Below are 21,748 nucleotides of genomic sequence, written 5' to 3'. Positions count from 1 at the left end.
AAAGGAAGGGAACATATATATATATACCTATGGCTGGTTCATGCTATTATATGGCAGAAACCAACATAATATTGTAAAGCAATTACCTTTCAATTAAAAATAAATGAATTTTTAAAAAATCATTTGTTCAATACATACAAAATAAATAAGGAATTGTTTATGTGGACAGTTGTTTTTATAAAACAGATAAGACCTAATAATGTTCTCTGTAATATTCCTCAATTTCCTCTACACGTTTCTTAAGACAATATCACTTTCAGATAGACATGACAATCATCTTTGTACACATGAGCCACTGAAACACAGAAATCAAAGCCAGTCAACAGTTTCCCTAGAACTTCTGTGCAAGAAGTATGCACCAGGGTGTGCTAAAATATCACATTAATTACCTGTATATAATACCCCCCAAATTCTAACATTCTTAAAACAGAGAATATGCACATTGAATAACTTTGTGTTTCTAGTCCTTATTTTAGATCCACAAGGTGAGATTTCAGATATATGATCCATCATTAAAATAACAGAATGTGTTTGAGAGAAAATTGGAGAGATACTTGGCAGTTAGCTTTCTTTTTTTGATTCTCTTGGGATACTACACATAAAAAATTAAGAAACTGTGTTTAACTCTTTTTGTTTAATTTAATTTGTCTTATGTTCTATTAAGCTAAGTTACACACCATATATTTACAAGAAACAGCTAACATAAATAAATATCACTTTGCCTTAACATGAAAGAATCTGCCAGGTTGTGGCACAGAAATGTTTTTGCTTAAGAAAACATGACATGTCTTGAAGATATTAGAGGATTCACTTAGAGATGATATGGGCAAGATATATTCACCATGACACAAATACCAACAAATTCAAAACATACAACTTCTGATAGTAAAAACAAATTCATCAATTCAAATTCCCTAATTTGGAATTCATAATAATGTAGTGTCGCATCACCAGGATTGACAGTACAACCATAATCTTTGTCTAATGTTTGATGAGTTAATCTAGCAAATTAGTGGTATAATCCTTACAAGAAGACAGGTAAGCTACTCAGCAGACAAAAAGTTTTGAAGTTCTTTTCAAACTTTAATTTTTTTGCAACCATTGTTATTAGGGCTCTTAAATATTCATTGAAGCAAACAGCAAGTCAGCAATTTGGCAACATTCTGTTATTGGTTTAAGTTGCATCATATACCCAAAATGGTAATATATTTTTGACCACATAATTCCTCTTTAATAGCAGTTTCACTTAATTTTATACTAAAGTACCTATAGAGACATGAAAATGCAAAAACCTGCAAGACAAAAAACTATTATAGCAAGGTGATACTGAAGGTTTTAAACCAAGGAGTTTTTCTTAGCTGAAATCATTCATGTGACCCTCTGGCTCTTCATGCATAGTCTCAGGATATCATTGCCTCAGACACAATGAGTACAGCTAGGGTACAGCCCTAACACAAAGGTCTCATAGCTTAGCCTTGAGTTTAAAAGACAACAGGTGTAAAAGGAAGACATTCAACTGTAGAAACTCAACTTCTTGACAGGAAAAAAGCATTTTCTAAATTACAAAAGTCCTTCATTAGAAAACTCTTCCTTATAGTAAAAAACAAACCAAAAAATCTACTTGATGTAGAAAAAATGATGGAATTAGAAAATGATGATTTGATAAACATTGATAGGAAGCAACTTAAATCAACCCTCCAATCTTCCTCTTTCAAGACTCGTATTAAAAATTGTACTCAAAACTTTTGAAAATTGTAAAACACTATAGAATTTAATGAATCTTTCATTCAATAAAATAATTAATAAAAAAATTGATTTTTTTATAATAATTGATAATAATTGATTCAGGTAGAAATTAAAGAATAATAGGATAACAGCCCCAAAGTATCCTCCCACAAGATAATTTATCCAGTGCAAAGAGAAAAATAGTAACTTAACAGTGGAGAAATCTAGCAGACACCACCTTAACCCAATGATCAAAGTTAACATCACCAGCGGTGAAACCACCGACATCACACACTTCCTGTTACGATTTGTTGAGAATACAGTACCACTTCTGTGGGATTTCTGCCAAAAATACATAACCTGAACCCAATATGTGGAAACATAAACAAACCCAAACTGAGCAACTTGTCTACAAAATAACAGACCTATAGTCTTCAAAAATGCCAATGTCACAAAATACAAAGAATGACTAAAGAGACATGACAATTAAATGCAATGCAAGAGCTTGAATTTTCTTTTGGTAGAAAGGATTTAAGTGGGACAACTGGTGAACCATGAATAAAGCCTATTGATTGGATCACAGTATTGTATCAATATTAATTTCCTGATTTGTGTGTGTGCATGTGTGTGTGTCCGGATGTAGAGAAGACAGAAGATGTGGTAAAATACTAGAACATGGAAAATCTGAGTAAAGGGTATTTGAGAATTCTTCATACTTTTGAGACTTTCAGTCTGAAATTATACCAAAATTAAAAGTTAATAGGTAGTTTTTCAAATGTCCTCACTACAAACATTTAGCTAAAGGGAAAAAAGAAATCTCCCTTCAGTGAGATTGTGCTCAAGGGCTGAGCACAATTTTTTTATTAATTATTTTATTGAATGAAAGATTCATTAAATTCTATAGTGTTTTACAATTTTCAAAAGTTTTGAGCACAATTTTTAATACGAGTCTTGAAAGAGGAAGATTGGAGGGTTGATTTAAGTTGCTTCCTGTCACCTAAGGAAGAAAGCCCATCCCAGACAGTGGGAAAGACCTAGAAGAGCATCACTGGGATGAGTTTAGAGTAGACACAAGTGACTCACAAGTGTCACTGCTCCCTGGCACTCACCCTTTTGGAGGTGGAATCCTGGAGTTAGATTGAGATCACCAAAGAAAATGGGGAAACCAGAGCACAGGGGGCTCTGCCTCACTGAACACCTGGAATTCTGGGAGGAGACTCCACTCACAGTGCTCCACACCTACTCCTGATGCCCCAAAGCACCAGTGGCAGTGTGGCATGTTTTGAGGGAGACAGGGCATGATATATTCACCCTTTCTTTCTCCCTATCTCTTTTTCACTCTCTCCCCTACTCCTAACACACACACACACACACGTGCGCGTGCGCACACAGAAACATATGACATACAATTGCATGGCTGGCCTGGAGCATGGAAGAGATCAGGAGCGCTTACTTTCCCCTAAGAATTAGAAATAGACCCCTTCCCAGCGCACATCATGACACCAACCAAAAATGCACACAGCCAGGGACTTCCCTGGTGGTCCAGTGGCTGGGGCTCCATGCTCCCAATGTGGGGGGCCTGGGTTCAATCCCCCGTCGGGGAGCTGGATCCCACATGCTGCAACTAAGACTCGGCTCAGTCAAATAAATTAAATAAATAAAAACAAATATTTTTTTTAAAAAACGCACACATCCAAATGTCCCATGCAATTAAGAACCACCCTGTTAGACTACAGAGAAAAGTTCAATAAACTCAAAATATCAAAACAATGCCCACAGTATTACAGATTTCTATATTGGCTTTTAAAGCAGAGGGCTTATAAAAGATTGTGGAGAACAAAGGAAAAGCACCATTTTCTAATTAACTATAAGGTCAATGAGGAAATAAGAGTACAGTAACAATATGTAGAGAATAATGATAACACATAAGAAAGAATGCAGTATAAGCTAAGTCTAAATTCAGAAACAAATTCATAGCAATGATGCCTTTATCACATTGTTATGGACTGAATTGTATGCCCCCAAAATTCATATGTTGAAGCCCTAACCCCCAGTGTGGCTGTACTTTAAGGAGATAATTAAGGCTAAATGAGATTATTAGGTAGGGTTCTAATCTAGTAGAACTGGTGTCCTTACAAGAAGAGGAAGAGGCACCAGAGGTATCTTCACCCCCCACCTCTTCTTCCCCTGGGCACAGAGAAAAGGTCATGTGAGGACACAGTGAGAAGGTGGCCGTCTGTAAGCCAGGAAGAGAGCTCACCAAAAATGAATTTTCCAGTACCTTGATCTTAAATGTATAGTCTCCAAAACTGTAAGAAAATAAACCGGCTGTTTAAGCCACCCAGTCTGGGGTATTTTTTTTATGGGAGCCCTAGTAGACATATATTTTAAGAGAAAATAAAAAGAACTTAACTAATTTAAATGAAGAAACTAATTTAAGAAACTAATTAAACTGAAGAGAAAACAACAAAACAAGTTCAAGAAAAGAAATAATAAAGGTAATTGCTAGAATTAACAAAGAAATTCAAAATTGATTTACAAAAGTATAAAAAGACAAATCCTCAAGAATAATTTTAAAAAGAGAAAACACTCACTGCTATCAAAGTAGCATGAACAAAGTAAAAGAACAGCCACAAAGACCCCTGCAACAGAACAGAGGGTTCAGAAACAGACCCAGAAAAACATACTCAACTTATCTTTAATAAAAAAGCAAGACTTCCAAATAGAGAGAGGACAATCTATTCAACACATGGTGCTGGAACAACTGGATGTTCATATGCAAAAAAAAAAAAAAAAAAAGCCAGACACAGACCTTACATTTTTCACAAAAATGAAATCAAACTGGATTATAACCCAAATATAAAATGCAAAACTATAAAAATAGGATAAAAATCTATGTGGATTTCAGTTTAGTGATGAGTCTTTATAAACACCACCACAAGTATGATCCATGAAAGTAAAAATTGATAATTTAAACTTTATTAACATTAAAAACTTCTGTCCTGCAGAAAAGACAAGCCAGAGGCTGACAGAAAATATTTGCAAAACACATATCACATAAAGGACTTTCATCCAAAATAGACAAAGAACTCTGAAAACTCAACCATAGGAAAACAAACAATCCAATTTTTTTTAAATGGGCAAAAAATCTGAACAGACAACTCACTAAAGAAAGTATGGATATGGGGGAAGGAGCCAAGATGGCGGAGGAGTAGGACGGGGAGACCACTTTCTCTCCTACAAATTCACCAAAAGAATAACTGAACGCAGAGCAAACTTCGCAAAACAACTTCGGATCGCTAGCTGAGGTCATCAGGCGCCCAGAAAAGCAGCCCATTGTCTTCGAAAGGAGGTAGGACAAAATATAAAAGATAAAAAGTGAGACAAAAGAGCTAAAGACGGAGATCCGTCCCGGGAGCTCTTAGGCAGCATTGCTTGGGGTAGGGTCCGGGCCTGAGTGCCCTGAGGACAATTGGAGCGAGCTTCTGTGAGTTGCCAACTTGAACTGTGGGAGACCAAAAGAGAGAGAGTAAATTAACCGGCCCGAACACACTGCCGGCGTTCGCAGAACAAAGAGACCGAGAGGGTCCAGAGAGGAGCTCGCAGGCTGCGGACCGGCCCAGCCCCGCCGGAGGCAGGAGGCAGGGGGTAGGAGAAGGTCGCGGCGAGACACAGGGCGCAGGCACCCGACCGGCGCGGGCGGGGACTGGGGCTGGGGACGCGGAGGGCGGAAGGCGCGCGCAATCGACTGGCGCCAGCGGAAACTGAAATTGGGACCGCGGAAGGGAGTGGGCGCGCCACACCTGGGTAGAGTGCGCCCACCAAGCCCCTGGCTGCCTGGACCGCTCTGACGGGGAAGGCACAGAGAGCAGGCGCAGCTTTTCGCTCCGCGCTTTTGTGGAACACCCGAGGGCTGGAACCTCGCGCAGCGCGGGGCGCGCTCCATATAGAACAGCCGGGAGCCTGAGCAGCACAGACGGAGAAAGCAGCGTCAGCCCCTCACGGCAGCCCCAGCCCATCCCCGCGGCGCAAGCCTGTCCCCACAGCGCCAGCCTCTCCTTGCAGCGCAAGCCCCTCCCTGCCCCGCAGAGCGACGGAGCTAGCTGCCTGAATAAGAGTCCACCTCTGCCCGCCTGTGTCAGGGCGGAAATGAGGCTCTGAAGAGACCGGCAAACAGAAGCCAAATAAACAAAGGGAACCGCTTCAGAAGGGACTGGTGCAACAGATTAAAATCCCTGTAGAAAACACCGACTTCACCGGAAGGGCCCTGTAGATATCGAGAAGTGTAAGCTGGAACGAGGAGCTATCTGAAACTGAGCCGAACCCACACTGACCGCAACAGCTCCAGAGAAACTCCTAGATATATTTTTACTTTTTTTTTCTAAGTAAGGAAAAAAAAAAAATTTTTGTTTTCTTTTTATATTTTTTCTTTTTTATTTTTTCTCTTTTATTTTCCTTTAAAATTCCCTATTACTCCCCCATTGCTCCTTAACTTTCATTTTCATAGATTTTTACGATTTTTTTAATTAGGGGAAAAAAAATTTTTTTTTTCTTTCTTTCTTTTTTTCTTTTTTGTTTTTTTTTCTTTTTTTTCTTTTTCTTTTTTTTTTCTTTTTTCTTCTTTTTTTTCCTTTCCGTTTTCTCTTTTATTTTCTATTTTTCTTTTTCTCTTATTTCTTTTAAAGTCCTCTAGTACTCCTCTACTACTCTTCATTTTCATTTTCACTACACTATAACCTTACAAAAAAAGAAAAAAAAGAGAGGCCCTATCTTTAGGGGTGAAATGTCCTATAGATATCAATTAGGTCTAGCTGGTCCATTGTGTCATTTAAAGTTTGTGTTTCCTTGTTAATTTTCTGTTTAGTTGATCTATCCATAGTTGTGAGTGGGGTATTAAAGTCTCCCACTATTATTGTGTTACTATTAATTTCCTCTTTCATACTCGTTAGTGTTTGCCGTACATATTGCGGTGCTCCTATGTTGGGTGCATCTATATTTATAATTGTTATATCTTCTTCTTGGATTGATCCTTTGATCATTATGTAGTGTCCTTCTTTGTCTCTTTTCACAGCTTTTATTTGAAAGTCTATTTTATCTGATATGAGTATTGCGACTCCTGCTTTCTTTTGGTCTCCATTTGCATGAAATATTTTTTTCCAGCCCTTCACTTTTAGTCTGTATGTGTCTCTTGTTTTGAGGTGGGTCTCTTGTAGACAGCATATATGGGGGTCTTGTTTTTGTATCCATTCAGCCAAACTTTGTCTTTTGGTTGGGGCATTCAACCCATTTACATTTAAGGTAATTATTGATAGGTGTGGTCCCGTTGCCATTTACTTTGTTGTTTTGGGTTCACGTTTATACAACCTTTCTGCATTTCCTGTCTAGAGAAGATCCTTTAGCATTTGTTGAAGAGCTGGTTTGGTGGTGCTGAATTCTCTCAGCTTTTGCTTATCTGTAAAGCTTTTGAGTTCTCCTTCATATCTGAATGAGATCCTTGCTGGATACAGTAATCTAGGTTGTAGGTTATTCTCTTTCATTACTTTCAGTACGCCCTGCCATTCCCTTCTGGCCTGGAGGGTTTCTATTGATAGGTCTGCTGTTATCCTTATGGGAATCCCTTTGTGTGTTATTTGTTGTTTTTCCCTTGCTGCTTTTAATATTTGTTCTTTGTGTTTGATCTTTGTTAGTTTGATTAATATGTGTCTTGGGGTGTTTCGCCTTGGGTTTATCCTGTTTGGGACTCTCTGGGTTTCTTGGACTTGAGTGGCTATTTCCTTCCCCATTTTAGGGAAGTTTTCAGCTATTATCTCCTCGAGTATTTTCTCATGGCCTTTCTTTTTGTCTTCTTCTTCTGGAACTCCTATGATTCGAATGTTGGGGCGTTTCACAGTGTCCCAGAGGTCCCTGAGGTTGTCCTCATTTCTTTTGATCCTTTTTTCTTTTTTCCTCTCTGCTTCATTTATTTCCACCATTTTATCTTCTACCTCACTTATCCTATCTTCTGCCTCCGTTATTCTACTCTTGGTTCCCTCCAAAGTGTTTTTGATCTCATTCATTGCATTGTTCATTTTTAATTGACTCTTTTTTATTTCTTCTATGTCTTTATTAAACAGCTCTTGTATCTTTTCAATCTTTGTCTCCAGGCTATTTATCTGTAACTCCATTTTGTTTTCAAGATTTTGGATCATTTTTATTATCATTATTCTAAATTCTTTTTCAGGTAGATTCCCTATCTCCTCCTCTTTTGTTTGACTTGGTGGGCATTTTTCATGTTCCTTTACCTGTTGGGTATTTCTTTGCCTTTTCATCTTGTTTAGATTGCTGTGTCTGGAGTGGACTTTCTGTATTCTGGAGGTCTGTGGTTCCTTTTTATTGTGGAGGATTAACCCAGTGGGTGGGGTTAGACGATTGGCTTGTCAAGGTTTCCCGGTTAGGGGAGCTTGCGTCAGTGTTCTGGTGCGTGGAACTTGATTTCTTCTCTTTGGAGAGCAATGGAGTGCCCAGTAATGAGTTTTGAGATGGGTCTATGTGTTAGGTGTGACCTTGGGCAGCCTGTATGTTGACATTCGGGGCTATGTTCCTGTGTTGCTGGAGAATTTGCGTGGTATGTCTTGCTCTAAAACTTACTGGCTCTTGGGTGGTGGTTGGTTTCAGTGTAGGTATGGAGGCTTTTGGACGGTCACTTATTGCTTAAAGTTCCATGTAGTCAGGTGTTTTCTGGTGTTCTCAGGTTTTGGGCTTAAGTCTCCTGCCTCTGGATTTCAGTTTTATTCTTCCTGTAGTCTCAGGACTTCTCCAACTATACAGCCCTGATAAGAAAACTTCTAGGTTAATGGCGAAAAGATTCTCCCCTGTTAGGGACACCCAGAGAGGTTCACAGAGTTACATGAACAGGAGAAAAGGGAGGAGGGAGATAGAGATGAGCAGGAGGAGAAAAAGGGGGACTCAAGAGGAGAGAGACAGATCTACGCAGCTGTCTGTTCCCAGAGTGTTCTCCGTATCTCAGACACCTACAAGGATTCACAGAATTGGATTGGGAAGAGAAGGGGAAAGGAGGAAATAGAGGTGTTCTGAGGTAGAAAACAGAGAGTCAAGATTGGGAGAGAATAATCTTCGGTTTAAAGATAGGGCTTCTCTTTTTTTTTTTTTTTTTGGTAAGGTTATAGTGTAGTGAAAATGAAAATGAAGAGTAGTAGAGGAGTTCTAGAGGACTTTAAAAGAAATAAGAGAAAAAGAAAAATAGAAAATAAAAGAGAAAACGGAAAGGAAAAAAAAGAAGAAAAAAAGAAGAAAAAGAAAAAAAAGAAAAAAAAACAAAAAAAAAAAAGAAAGAAGAAAAAAAAAACTTTTTTTTCCCCCTAATTAAAAAAATCGTAAAAATCTATGAAAATGAAAGTTAAGGAGCAATGGGGGAGTAATAGGGAATTTTAAAGGAAAATAAAAGAGAAAAAATAAAAAAGAAAAAATATAAAAAGAAAAAAAATTTTTTTTTTTTCCTTACTTAGAAAAAAAAAAAGTAAAAATATATCTAGGAGTTTCTCTGGAGCTGTTGCGGTCAGTGTGGGTTCGGCTCAGTTTCAGATAGCTCCTCGTTCCAGCTTACACTTCTGGATATCTACAGGGCCCTTCCGGTGAAGTCGGTGTTTTCTACAGGGATTTTAATCTGTTGCACCAGTCCCTTCTGAAGCGGTTCCCTTTGTTTATTTGGCTTCTGTTTGCCGGTCTCTTCAGAGCCTCATTTCCGCCCTGACACAGGCGGGCGGAGGTGGACTCTTATTCAGGCAGCTAGTTCCGTTGCGCTGCTGGGAGGGGCTGACGCTGCGGGGATGGGCTGGCGCTGTGAGGCGGGGCTGACGCTGCGGGGAGGGGCTGGCCCTGCGGGGGCGGGCTGGCGCTGCCGGGAGGGGCTGACGCTGCTTTCTCCGTCTGCGCTGCTCAGGCTCCCAGCTGTTCTATATGGAGCGCGCCCCGCGCTGCGCTAGGTTCCAGCCCTCAGGTGTTACACAAAAGCACGGAAGGAAAAGCTGCGCCTGCTCTCTGTGCCTTCCCCGTCAGAGCGGTCCAGGCAGCGAGGGGCTTGATGGGCGCACTATCCCCAGGTGTGGCGCACTCACTCCCTTCCGCGGACCCAGTCTCAGTTTCCGCTGGCGCCAGTCGGGTGCGCGCGCCTTCCGCCCTTTGCGTCCCCAGCCCCAGTCCCTGCCCGCGCCGGTCGGGTGCCTGCGCCCTGTGTCTCGCCGCGACCTTCCCCTCCCCTCTGCCTCCTGCCTCCGGCGGGGCTGGGCGGGTCCGCAGCCTGCGGCCTCTTCTTGGGACTTTCTCCGTCCCTTTGTTCTGCGAACAGCCGGCAGTGTGTTCCGGCCGGTTAATTTTCTCTCTTTTGGTCTCCCACAGTTCAAGTTGGCACCTCACAGAAGCTCCCTCCGATTGTCCTCAGGGCACTCAGGCCCGGACCCGAGCCCAAGCAAGGCCGCCTAAAACTCCCTTCCCGGGACGGGTCTCCGTCCTTAGCTCTTTTGTCTCACTTTTTATCTTTTATATTTTGTCCTACCTCCTTTCGAAGCCAATGGTCTGCTTTTCTGGGCGCCTGATGACCTCAGCTAGTGATCAGAAGTTGTTTTGTGAGGTTTGCTCTGCATTCAGTTATTCTTTTGATGAATTTGTAGGAGAGAAAGTGGTCTCCCCGTCCTACTCCTCCGCCATCTTGGCTCCTCCCCCGAGGCCCTATCTTTAAACCGAAGATTATTCTCTCCCAATCTTGACTCTCTGTTTTCTACCTCAGAACACCTCTATTTCCTCCTTTCCCCTTCTCTTCCCAATCCAATTCTGTGAATCCTTGTAGGTGTCTGAGATACGGAGAACACTCTGGGAACAGACAGCTGCGTAGATCTCTCTCTCTCCTCTTGAGTCCCCCTTTTTCTCCTCCTGCTCATCTCTATCTCCCTCCTCCCTTTTCTCCTGTTCATGTAACTCTGTGAACCTCTCTGGGTGTCCCTAACAGGGGAGAATCTTTTCGCCATTAACCTAGAAGTTTTCTTATCAGGGCTGTATAGTTGGAGAAGTCCTGAGACTACAGGAAGAATAAAACTGAAATCCAGAGGCAGGAGACTTAAGCCCAAAACCTGAGAACACCAGAAAACTCCTGACTACATGGAACTTTAAGTAATAAGTGACCGTCCAAAAGCCTCCATACCTACACTGAAACCAACCACCACCCAAGAGCCAATAAGTTTTAGAGCAAGACATACCACGCAAATTCTCCAGCAACACAGGAACATAGCCCCGAATGTCAACATACAGGCTGCCCAAGGTCACACCTAACACATAGACCCATCTCAAAACTCATTACTGGGCACTCCATTGCTCTCCAAAGAGAAGAAATCAAGTTCCACGCACCAGAACACTGACGCAAGCTCCCCTAACCAGGAAATCTTGACAAGCCAATCGTCTAACCCCACCCACTGGGTTAATCCTCCACAATAAAAAGGAACCACAGACCTCCAGAATACAGAAAGCCCACTCCAGATACAGCAATCTAAACAAGATGAAAGGGCAAAGAAATACCCAACAGGTAAAGAAACATGAAAAATGCCCACCAAGTCAAACAAAAGAGGAGGAGATAGGGAATCTACCTGAAAAAGAATTTAGAATAATGATAATAAAAATGATCCAAAATCTTGAAAACAAAATGGAGTTACAGATAAATAGCCTGGAAACAAAGATTGAAAAGATTCAAGAACTGTTTAATAAAGACCTAGAAGAAATAAAAAAGAGTCAATTAAAAATGAATAATGCAATGAATGAGATCAAAAACACTTTGGAGGGAACCAAGAGTAGAATAACGGAGGCAGAAGATAGGATAAGTGAGGTAGAAGATAAAATGGTGGAAATAAATGAAGCAGAGAGGAAAAAAGAAAAAAGGATCAAAAGAAATGAGGACAACCTCAGGGACCTCTGGGACACTGTGAAACGCCCCAACATTCGAATCATAGGAGTTCCAGAAGAAGAAGACAAAAAGAAAGGCCATGAGAAAATACTCGAGGAGATAATAGCTGAAAACTTCCCTAAAATGGGGAAGGAAATAGCCACCCAAATCCAAGAAACCCAGAGAGTCCCAAACAGGATAAACCCAAGGCGAAACACCCCAAGACACATATTAATCAAATTAACAAAGATCAAACACAAAGAACAAATATTAAAAGCAGCAAGGGAAAAACAACAAATAACACACAAAGGGATTCCCATAAGGATAACAGCTGATCTATCAATAGAAACCCTCCAGGCCAGAAGGGAATGGCAGGGCGTACTGAAAGTAATGAAAGAGAATAACCTACAACCTAGATTACTGTATCCAGCAAGGATCTCATTCAGATATGAAGGAGAATTCAAAAGCTTTACAGATAAGCAAAAGCTGAGAGAATTCAGCACCACCAAACCAGCTCTTCAACAAATGCTAAAGGATCTTCTCTAGACAGGAAATACAGAAAGGTTGTATAAACGTGAACCCAAAACAACAAAGTAAATGGCAACGGGACCACACCTATCAATAATTACCCTAAATGTAAATGGGTTGAATGCCCCAACCAAAAGACAAAGATTGACTGAATGGATACAAAAACAAGACCCCTATATATGCTGTCTACAAGAGACCCACCTCAAAACAAGAGACACATACAGACTAAAAGTGAAGGGCTGGAAAAAAATATTTCATGCAAACGGAGACCAAAAGAAAGCAGGAGTTGCAATACTCATATCAGATAAAATAGACTTTAAAATAAAGGATGTGAAAAGAGACAAAGAAGGACACTACATAATGATCAAAGGATCAATCCAAGAAGAAGATATAACAATTATAAATATAGATGCACCCAACATAGGAGCACCGCAATATGTACGGCAAACACTAACGAGTATGAAAGAGGAAATTAATAGTAACACAATAATAGTGGGAGACTTTAATACCCCACTCACAACTATGGATAGATCAACTAAACAGAAAATTAACAAGGAAACACAAACCTTAAATGACACAATGGACCAGCTAGACCTAATTGATATCTATAGGACATTTCACCCCAAAACAATCAACTTCACCTTTTTCTCAAGTGCACACGGAACCTTCTCCAGAATAGATCACATCCTGGGCCATAAATCTGGTCTTGGAAAATTCAAAAAAATTGAAATCATTCCAGTCATCTTTTCTGACCACAGTGCAGTAAGATTAGATCTCAATTACAGGAAAAAAATTGTTAAAACTTCAAACGTATGGAGGCTAAATAACACGCTTCTGAATAACCAACAAATCATAGAAGAAATCAAAAAAGAAATCAAAATATGTATAGAAATGAATGAAAATGAAAACACAACAACCCAAAACCTATGGGACACTGTAAAAGCAGTGCTAAGGGGAAGGTTCATAGCATTACAGGCTTACATCAAGAAACAAGAAAAAAACCAAATAAATAACCTAACTCTACACCTAAAGCAATTAGAGAAGGAAGAAATGAAGAACCCCAGAGTTAGCAGAAGGAAAGAAATCTTAAAAATTAAGGCAGAAATAAATGCAAAAGAAACTAAAGAGACCAGAGCAAAAATCAACAAAGCTAAAAGCTGGTTTTTTGAAAAAATAAACAAAATTGACAAACCATTAGCAAGACTCATTAAGAAACAAAGAGAGAAGAACCAAATTAACAAAATTAGAAATGAAAATGGAGACATCACAACAGACAACACTGAAATACAAAGGATCATAAGAGACTACAACCAGCAGCTCTATGCCAATAAAATGGACAACTTGGATGAAATGGACAAATTCTTAGAAAAGTATAACTTTCCAAAACTGAACCAGGGAGAAATAGAAGATCTTAACAGACCCATCAAAAGGAAGGAAATCGAAACTGTCATCAAAAATCTTCCAGCAAACAAAAGCCCAGGACCAGATGGCTTCGCAGCTGAATTCTACCAAAAATTTAGAGAAGAGCTAACACCTATCTTACTCAAACTCTTCCAGAAAATTGCAGATGAAGGTAAGCTTCCAAACTCATTCTATGAGGCCACCATCACCCTAATTCCAAAACCAGACAAAGATGCCACAAAAAAAGAAAACTACAGGCCAATATCACTGATGAACATAGATGCAAAAATCCTTAACAAAATTCTAGCAAACAGAATCCAACAACATATTAAAAAAATCATACACCATGACCAAGTGGGCTTTATCCCAGGAATGCAAGGATTCTTTAATATCTGCAAATCAATCAATGTAATACACCACATTAACAAATTGAAAGATAAAAACCATATGATTATCTCAATAGATGCAGAGAAAGCCTTTGACAAAATTCAACACTCATTTATGATTAAAACTCTCCAAAAAGCAGGAATAGAAGGAACATACCTCAACATAATAAAAGCTATATATGACAAACCCACAGCAAGCATCACCCTCAATGGTGAAAAATTGAAGGCATTTCCCCTGAAATCAGGAACAAGACAAGGGTGCCCACTCTCACCACTACTATTCAACATAGTGTTGGAAGTTCTGGCCACAGCAATCAGAGCAGAAAAAGAAGTAAAAGGAATCTATATTGGAAAAGAAGAAGTAAAACTCTCACTGTTTGCAGATGACATGATCCTCTATATAGAAAACCCTAAAGACTCTACCAGAAAATTACTAGAGCTAATCAATGAACATAGTAAAGTTGCAGGATATAAAATTAACACACAGAAATCCCTTGCATTCCTATATACTAACAATGAAAAAACAGAAAGAGAAATTAAGGAAACAATACCATTCACCATTGCAACAAAAAGAATAAAATACTTAGGAGTATATCTACCTAAAGAAACAAAGGACCTATACATAGAAAACTATAAAACACTGATGAAAGAAAGAGGACACAAACAGATGGAGAAACATACCGTGTTCATGGATTGGAAGAATCAATATTGTCAAAATGGCTATTCTACCCAAAGCAGTCTATAGATTCAATGCAATCCCTATCAAGCTACCAACGGTATTTTTCACAGAACTAGACCAAAGAATTTCACAATTTGTATGGAAATACAAAAAACCTCGAATAGCCAAAATAATCTTGAGAAAGAAGAATGGAACTGGAGGAATCAACCTGCCTGACTTCAGACTCTACTACAAAGCCACAGTCATCAAGACAGTATGGTACTGGCACAAAGACAGAAATATAGATCAATGGAACAGAATAGAAAGCCCAGAGATAAATCCACGAATCTATGGACACCTTATCTTTGACAAAGGAGGCAAAGATATACAATGGAAAGAAGACAACCTCTTTAACAAGTGGTGCTGGGAAAACTGGTCAACCACTTGTAAAAGAATGAAACTAGAACACTTTCTAACACCATACACAAAAATAAACTCAAAATGGATTAAAGATCTAAATGTAAGACCAGAAACTATAAAACTCCTAGAGGAGAACATAGGCAAAACACTCTCCGACATAAATCACAGCAATATCCTCTATGACCCACCTCCCAGAATATTGGAAATAAAAGCAAAACTAAACAAATGGGACCTAATGAAACTTAAAAGCTTTTGCACTACAAAGGAAACTATAAGTAAGGTGAAAAGACAGCCCTCAGATTGGGAGAAAATAATAGCAAATGAAGAAACAGGCAAAGGATTAATCTCAAAAATATACAAGCAACTCCTGCAGCTCAATTCCAGAAAAATAAATGACCCAATCAAAAAATGGGCCAAAGAACTAAACAGACATTTCTCCAAAGAAGACATACAGATGGCTAACAAACACATGAAAAGATGCTCAACATCACTCATTATTAGAGAAATGCAAATCAAAACCACAATGAGGTACCATTACACGCCAGTCAGGATGGCTGCTATCCAAAACTCTACAAGCAATAAATGCTGGAGAGGGTGTGGAGAAAAGGGAACCCTCTTACACTGTTGGTGGGAATGCAAACTAGTACAGCCGCTATGGAAAACAGTGTGGAGATTTCTTAAAAAACTGGAAATAGAACTGCCATATGACCCAGCAATACCACTTCTGGGCATACACACTGAGGAAACCAGATCTGAAAGAGACACGTGCACCCCAATGTTCATCGCAGCACTGTTTATAATAGCCAGAACATGGAAGCAACCTAGATGCCCATCAGCAGATGAATGGATAAGGAAGCTGTGGTACATATACATATACATATACCACGGAATATTACTCAGCCATTAAAAAGAATTCATTTGAACCAGTCCTAATGAGATGGATGAAGCTGGAGCCCATTATACAGAGTGAAGTAAGCCAGAAAGATAAAGAACATTACAGCATACTAACACATATATATGGAATTTAGAAAGGTGATAACGATAACCCTATATGCAAAACAGAAAAAGAGACACAGAAATACAGAACAGACTTTTGAACTCTGTGGGAGAATGTGAGGGTGGGATATTTCAAAAGAACAGCATGTATACTATCTATGGTGAAACAGATCACCAGCCCAGGTGGGATGCATGAGACAAGTGCTCCGGCCTGGTGCACTGGGAAGACCCAGAGGAATCGGGTGGAGAGGGAGGTGGGAGGGGGGATCGGGATTGGGAATACATGTAAATCCATGGCTGATTCATATCAATGTATGACAAAACCCACTGGAAAAAATAATAATAATAAAAAAAAAAAAGAAAGTATGGATATGGCAAATAAGCACCTGAAAAGATACTGAACATCATTTGCCATTACAGAAATATAAATGCAAATTAAAACAACAATGAGATACCAATAAACATCTATTAGAATGGATAAAATCCAAAAACCTGACAATACCAATTGCTGGCAAGGATGCAAAACAACAGGAACTTTTATTTTTGCTGGTGGGAATGCAAAATGGTACAGTCAATATGGAAGACAGGCAGTTTCTTACAAAGCTAGACATTTATCAAATGATTTAACAATCCTGCTCCTAGATATTTAACCCACAAAATGGAAATTTTATGTCCACACAAAAACCTGCACACTAATATTTGACAAGCTTTATTTATAATCATCAAAAACTGGACACAATCAAGATTTCATTCAATAGATGAAGAAAAAAACAAACAGTGATATTGTCCATAGAATGAAATGCTACTTAGTGACAAAAAGAAGTTAGCTATCAAATCACAAAAAGATATGGATGAATCTTAACTGTATACTGCTAAATTAAAGAACCCAATCTGAAAAGGTTACTTATGGAATGATTCCAACTTTACAACATTTGGAAAAGGTAAAGCTAGAAAGACAGTAAAAAGATCAGTGGTGGCTAGGGGTTTGGAGGAAGATGGGAGGGTTGAATTGGATATTCACCCAGGGGATCTTTAAGGGTGGTAAAATCACTGTAAGATACCATAACAGTGATTACATGACACTACGCGTTTTTGGAAACCTGTAGCTTCACAGCACAGAGAGTGAACCTTAATGTACGAAAACTATCAAAAGATTATTTAGGATGCAATAAAATCCCAGGACAAAATACAGAATTTGGTAAAAACAATCTGTGTTACTGATGTACAAAATAATTTCACTGAAGAGGGCAGAGGGGAAAATGCTCACTTTAAGTAAACTGGAAATGAATAGAGTCTGCAATACTGGAGGCAATACAAATTGCATGTGAGCTTTTTACTCCAGTTGATTAGGTTATGTCCTCAAAAATTCTGATATCACTACACATGTATAGTAGAATTGAGCAATTAAGTAAATGGATGGCCAATGCTGAGAACCAGGTTTTTCACTGTTGGAATGTAGGTTACACATGAGCAAGAGGAAAAGTCTAGAATGATCCATGTGTTAATAAAGTCAGAGACATCAGTATGAACCTATATTTAGCTTAATATAGAAAGAGATGGTAATACATAGAAATATTTACAGATATGTGTATAAGAGGTTAGCATACACACAAATACTTCCTTTCTCAGAGGCAACAACTCCCCAATAGCAACAAGCTGATCAAGCATCCTGATCCGGTTTCTAAAATCATTCTCCAATAGGAGGAATCAGGGCTTCTCGGAGAAACAGCTGATTTTCTAGGACTTTGTAGGAAATATAGAAAACGAATCTGAAGCATCTTATAGTGGCAGAAAGTAAGGAAGGGCACACAACAACAACAAAACTCACAAAGGAGGAAATACAACAAAGGGGCACAAAAGTCAACTGAAAGACCTCCCAATGGCCAAAGGTGGGAAACATTTGAGCAATAAAATAAAGTGGTATTGGATGATAATCCAAAGTATAAAACAAATATCCACGTCTACAGTGATATAAAAAACAGGGAGACTAGATGAATGGGAGAATGAACCTGTATTCCCACACTGAATAATTCACAATAATTTATGTAAATTCTCTGCCATCAAGGAAGGGACACATAACATCCACACTCCTTAAGTATGAGATGTGCATAGTAACTTTCTTCCAAAGAAGATAGCATGGAAAAGGGGAAATATTGGGAAAATTTACAGTAGAGAAATATGACAAATATCAATACTTCCTTGGCCAGGTGACCAAAGTTAATGTCAACAGTGATGTTATACTGATAATGTGATGTGATGTGATGAAAATGGCACTTTAACTCTGTGGTCTTCCTCCCAAGAACATACAACACAAATATAATCATGTGAAAACCATGACATAAGTCACAACTGCTAGAAATTCTATAAAATACCTGACCAGTACTCCTCAAAACTGCCAAGGTCAACAAAAACAAGAAAGTTTGAGAAAGTGCATAGCCCAGAGTAGCTTAAGGAGACATGAGGACTAAATGCAATGTGGTATCCTGAAAGGGATCTTAGAATAGGAAAAGGACATTAGGTAAAAACTACATATCTGAATAAAGTATGAACTTTAGTTAATAATAATATATCAATATCAGTTCATTAATTTTAACAAATGTACCATACTAGTCTTAATAAAAGGGAAACTGGTTGTGGGTATATGGAAAATCTCTGTACTTTCTTCATATTTTTCCTATAAATCCAAAACTGCTAAAATTAAAAATCAACTTTATGAAAACTCTAGATTAAAAAGAGAAACAAACACTTAATAAAATTAGAAGTAAGAAATGGGGCATATAAATAACAAGAAGGAGAATTATCATTTTTAAACACTAATGGAAACTTTAAAATCTCAGTGACGTGGACATACTGTCAAAATTGACTCCAGAAAACTAGTAAACTGAAATACAATAGTAAATATGAAAGACACTGAAAAGAGTCAGAGAATCGCCTCCAAGAAATTATTTGAACCAGATGGTTTTTTCCAGTGAAATCTTTCAAATTTTTAGGGAACAGAAAATCCCCATGTTATATAAACTGTTTCAAAGCATGGAAATAAATGGACAGCTAGCTCCATTCATTTTATGAAGTTAACATAGCCTGTAAAAGCATACACACAACCACTACTAACCCCACCACTACCTGCTAGCCGACGACATACATACACATGGGCACACCCACACATATACACATACACACACAAAGAGCTAATCTCACTTATCAATATAGTTGTGAAAATTCTGAATAAATTCAACCATTCATATCTGGTACTAAATTAAAAGAATAATCCTCCACAACCAAGAAATTCATTGACCTAGTAACAAAAGAGTAATTTAGTAATTAAATCTATTACTTTTGAAACATTAGTTTGTCAAGAAGAAAAACTTTACAATAATTTAAAATAGATATTGAAATACATTGCCTAAATCTCAACACTTAAGTCTTTACAAAGTTCTCAGAATAGGAATAATCATTGAAAGAACAAAAAAAAATTTGTATTATTTTCAGGTGATCATAAACTAACAAAACTCAAAGCAGACAACTAAAAATAATTAGGATAAATAAAATAATTATCACCGAGGGCCTGAGAAAATCAAACAGTAAGGCAGAGAGGGCAAATCTTCCTTTCCTCTACATTTTAGTTCCACTCAAGCCTTCAACTAACTGGATGATGACCACCCACAATCTGGAGAGTAATACCCTCCACTCAGTCTACTAATTCAAATGCTAGTCTCTTCCAGAAACACGCTCACAGATACACCCAGAAATAATCTTTAAACAGACATCTGGGCATCTTGTGATCCAGCCAAGTTGACACACACAATTAGCCATCACAGACACTGGGGGACGATGAAACCATCAGCCAAGATAGAGAAAATATACAAAAGAAGGAATGGGACGTAAGGAGAGGGAGAGGACAGCCAACAGGGAATAATGAAGCCAGTAAAAATGTTACTATCTGATGAGTGGTCAACTGTGTCAGATGCTACAGAGATATCAAATAGGATAAAAAACAGGTAAGTTTTTTCCTAGTAAGTCACTAGATTTAGAAGTTAGGAGGACCACTGATAAAGTAGTTTCTGTAGTGTGATAAAAGAAAATACAGTTGGGAAGTAAATGGAAGTTGACCAGGTAGCACTAGTAGGTGTAGACTATTCGCTCAAGAAATCTGACCCTAAGAGAGGAGGGAAACAGAGTGGTACCTGTTTGGGAGTATCATGAAGAACCAATGGAGGAGGTTTTATATGCATGTTTAGTTGATTTGGGGCTTCCCTCATGGCTCAGCTGGTAAAAGAATCCGCTTGCAATGCGGGTGACCTGGGTTCAATCCCTGGGTTGGAAAGATCCCCTGGAGAAGGGAAAGACTACCCACTCCAGTATTCTGGCCGGGAGGATTCCATGGACTGTATAGTCTGTGGGGTCACAGAGAGTCAGACACGACTGAGTGACTTTCGGTTAGTTGATTTGAGGGCTCTTTGATTCTGTTTTACGGTCAAAAGATTTAAATGTGGTGAACTGAAGGGAAGGACCCAGAGGAGATGAAAGAGATGAAGGTGGTAAGAGACAGAAAAATCGATGGGTCAGGAGCCAGGGGCAGGGTGAAAGGCACAGGATATTACTGACTTCAGCCTTGGAGAAAAAGAGCACGCATCCTCATTTAAGGGAAGAGGGAAGAGGGTGGAGAAGCACAGTCAGTGCAGTTTAAAGGCAGAAAGCAAGAATGGACCCACCCAGTTAGTCCATTTTCTCTGAGCACTAAGACTGCTTGGGCTAAGGGCCTGGAGAAGAGGACTGGAGGTTAAGCTCACAGTCATAACTCAGAAGAGCTATATTGGAGAATGTAAGAGAAACTGCTAAGCTATACTGAGAAGCCAACAGAGGTTAAAAAACAAAAGACTCCTTAGTTATACCAGTCAGCACAGTTATGTGATTTTTCTCCCCAAGTCCTCTGCCAATCAGAGCAGAAAGAAAATACCAAATTTTCTTGGAATATTTCATCTTAACATCCAAGAGTAGAAGCAACAATTTCCTGAATTTCACAGAAAAGCACTTTAAAAGAGGTATTTGCAAATTTTGAGAAACCTGACTAAAATGTCACTGTTTTGTGCTTACACAAACTTGTACATTTCGAGCTGGAAACACAAGTCACAAATGTGACAGAGACAAAAAAGAATAACCTTTGTCCAAAACACCGGTAGCAAACAATCCTATCACTAGATATATTTGTCTCAGAGAGTAATGAATTTTATCTCTATCCACCAGATAAATGCTACAAACTAAGGGAAAACTCCTGGTTCGGTAATTTCATATTTCTCTAGAAAAACTTTAAAGTGATCCTTCAAAAATGTGGTGAGACAGACTTTTAAAATATTTCTGAGACATCTAGAAAGTACAATACTATCTCTTTCAAAACCTCAGTACTTGAGGTTATTCTCTCTGGTTTATAAAGCTAAAATATGGTTTAAAAATCTAATTTAATGTGGCTTTTATCTTTCTGTTAAAGTCCTCATTTGTGTTTAGTACCTGTAAAAAATACACTAGTACTTTTCTTTTTGCTGTTGCTTATTTGTGATGTTAGAAAGGGACATTTCTAACATTTTCTATGCATTTTATGTTTTGGGGGCTGGAAAACAGGTTGGAAATTTCCATTCTGCCACTAGCCCAAAGTCCTTTGAGTTACTCTTAAGTAAGAAGTTAAGGAAATGACCCGGGAAAATAAAGAATACA

General features: G+C 38.8%; 1 protein-coding gene across 3 annotated transcripts in view; it reads right to left on the bottom strand.

Moving 5' to 3' along the window:
* The window catches only part of FSIP1 (fibrous sheath interacting protein 1), a 259,251-nt gene that overhangs the window by 198,669 nt on the left and 38,834 nt on the right, over positions 1-21,748 (bottom strand). The window lies entirely within an intron of this gene.

The sequence above is a fragment of the Cervus elaphus genome, chromosome 12 (genome assembly GCF_910594005.1).
Source record: "Cervus elaphus chromosome 12, mCerEla1.1, whole genome shotgun sequence".
Classification (NCBI taxonomy): Eukaryota; Metazoa; Chordata; class Mammalia; order Artiodactyla; family Cervidae; genus Cervus; species Cervus elaphus.
This window is presented reverse-complemented; position numbering and strand designations above follow the sequence as displayed.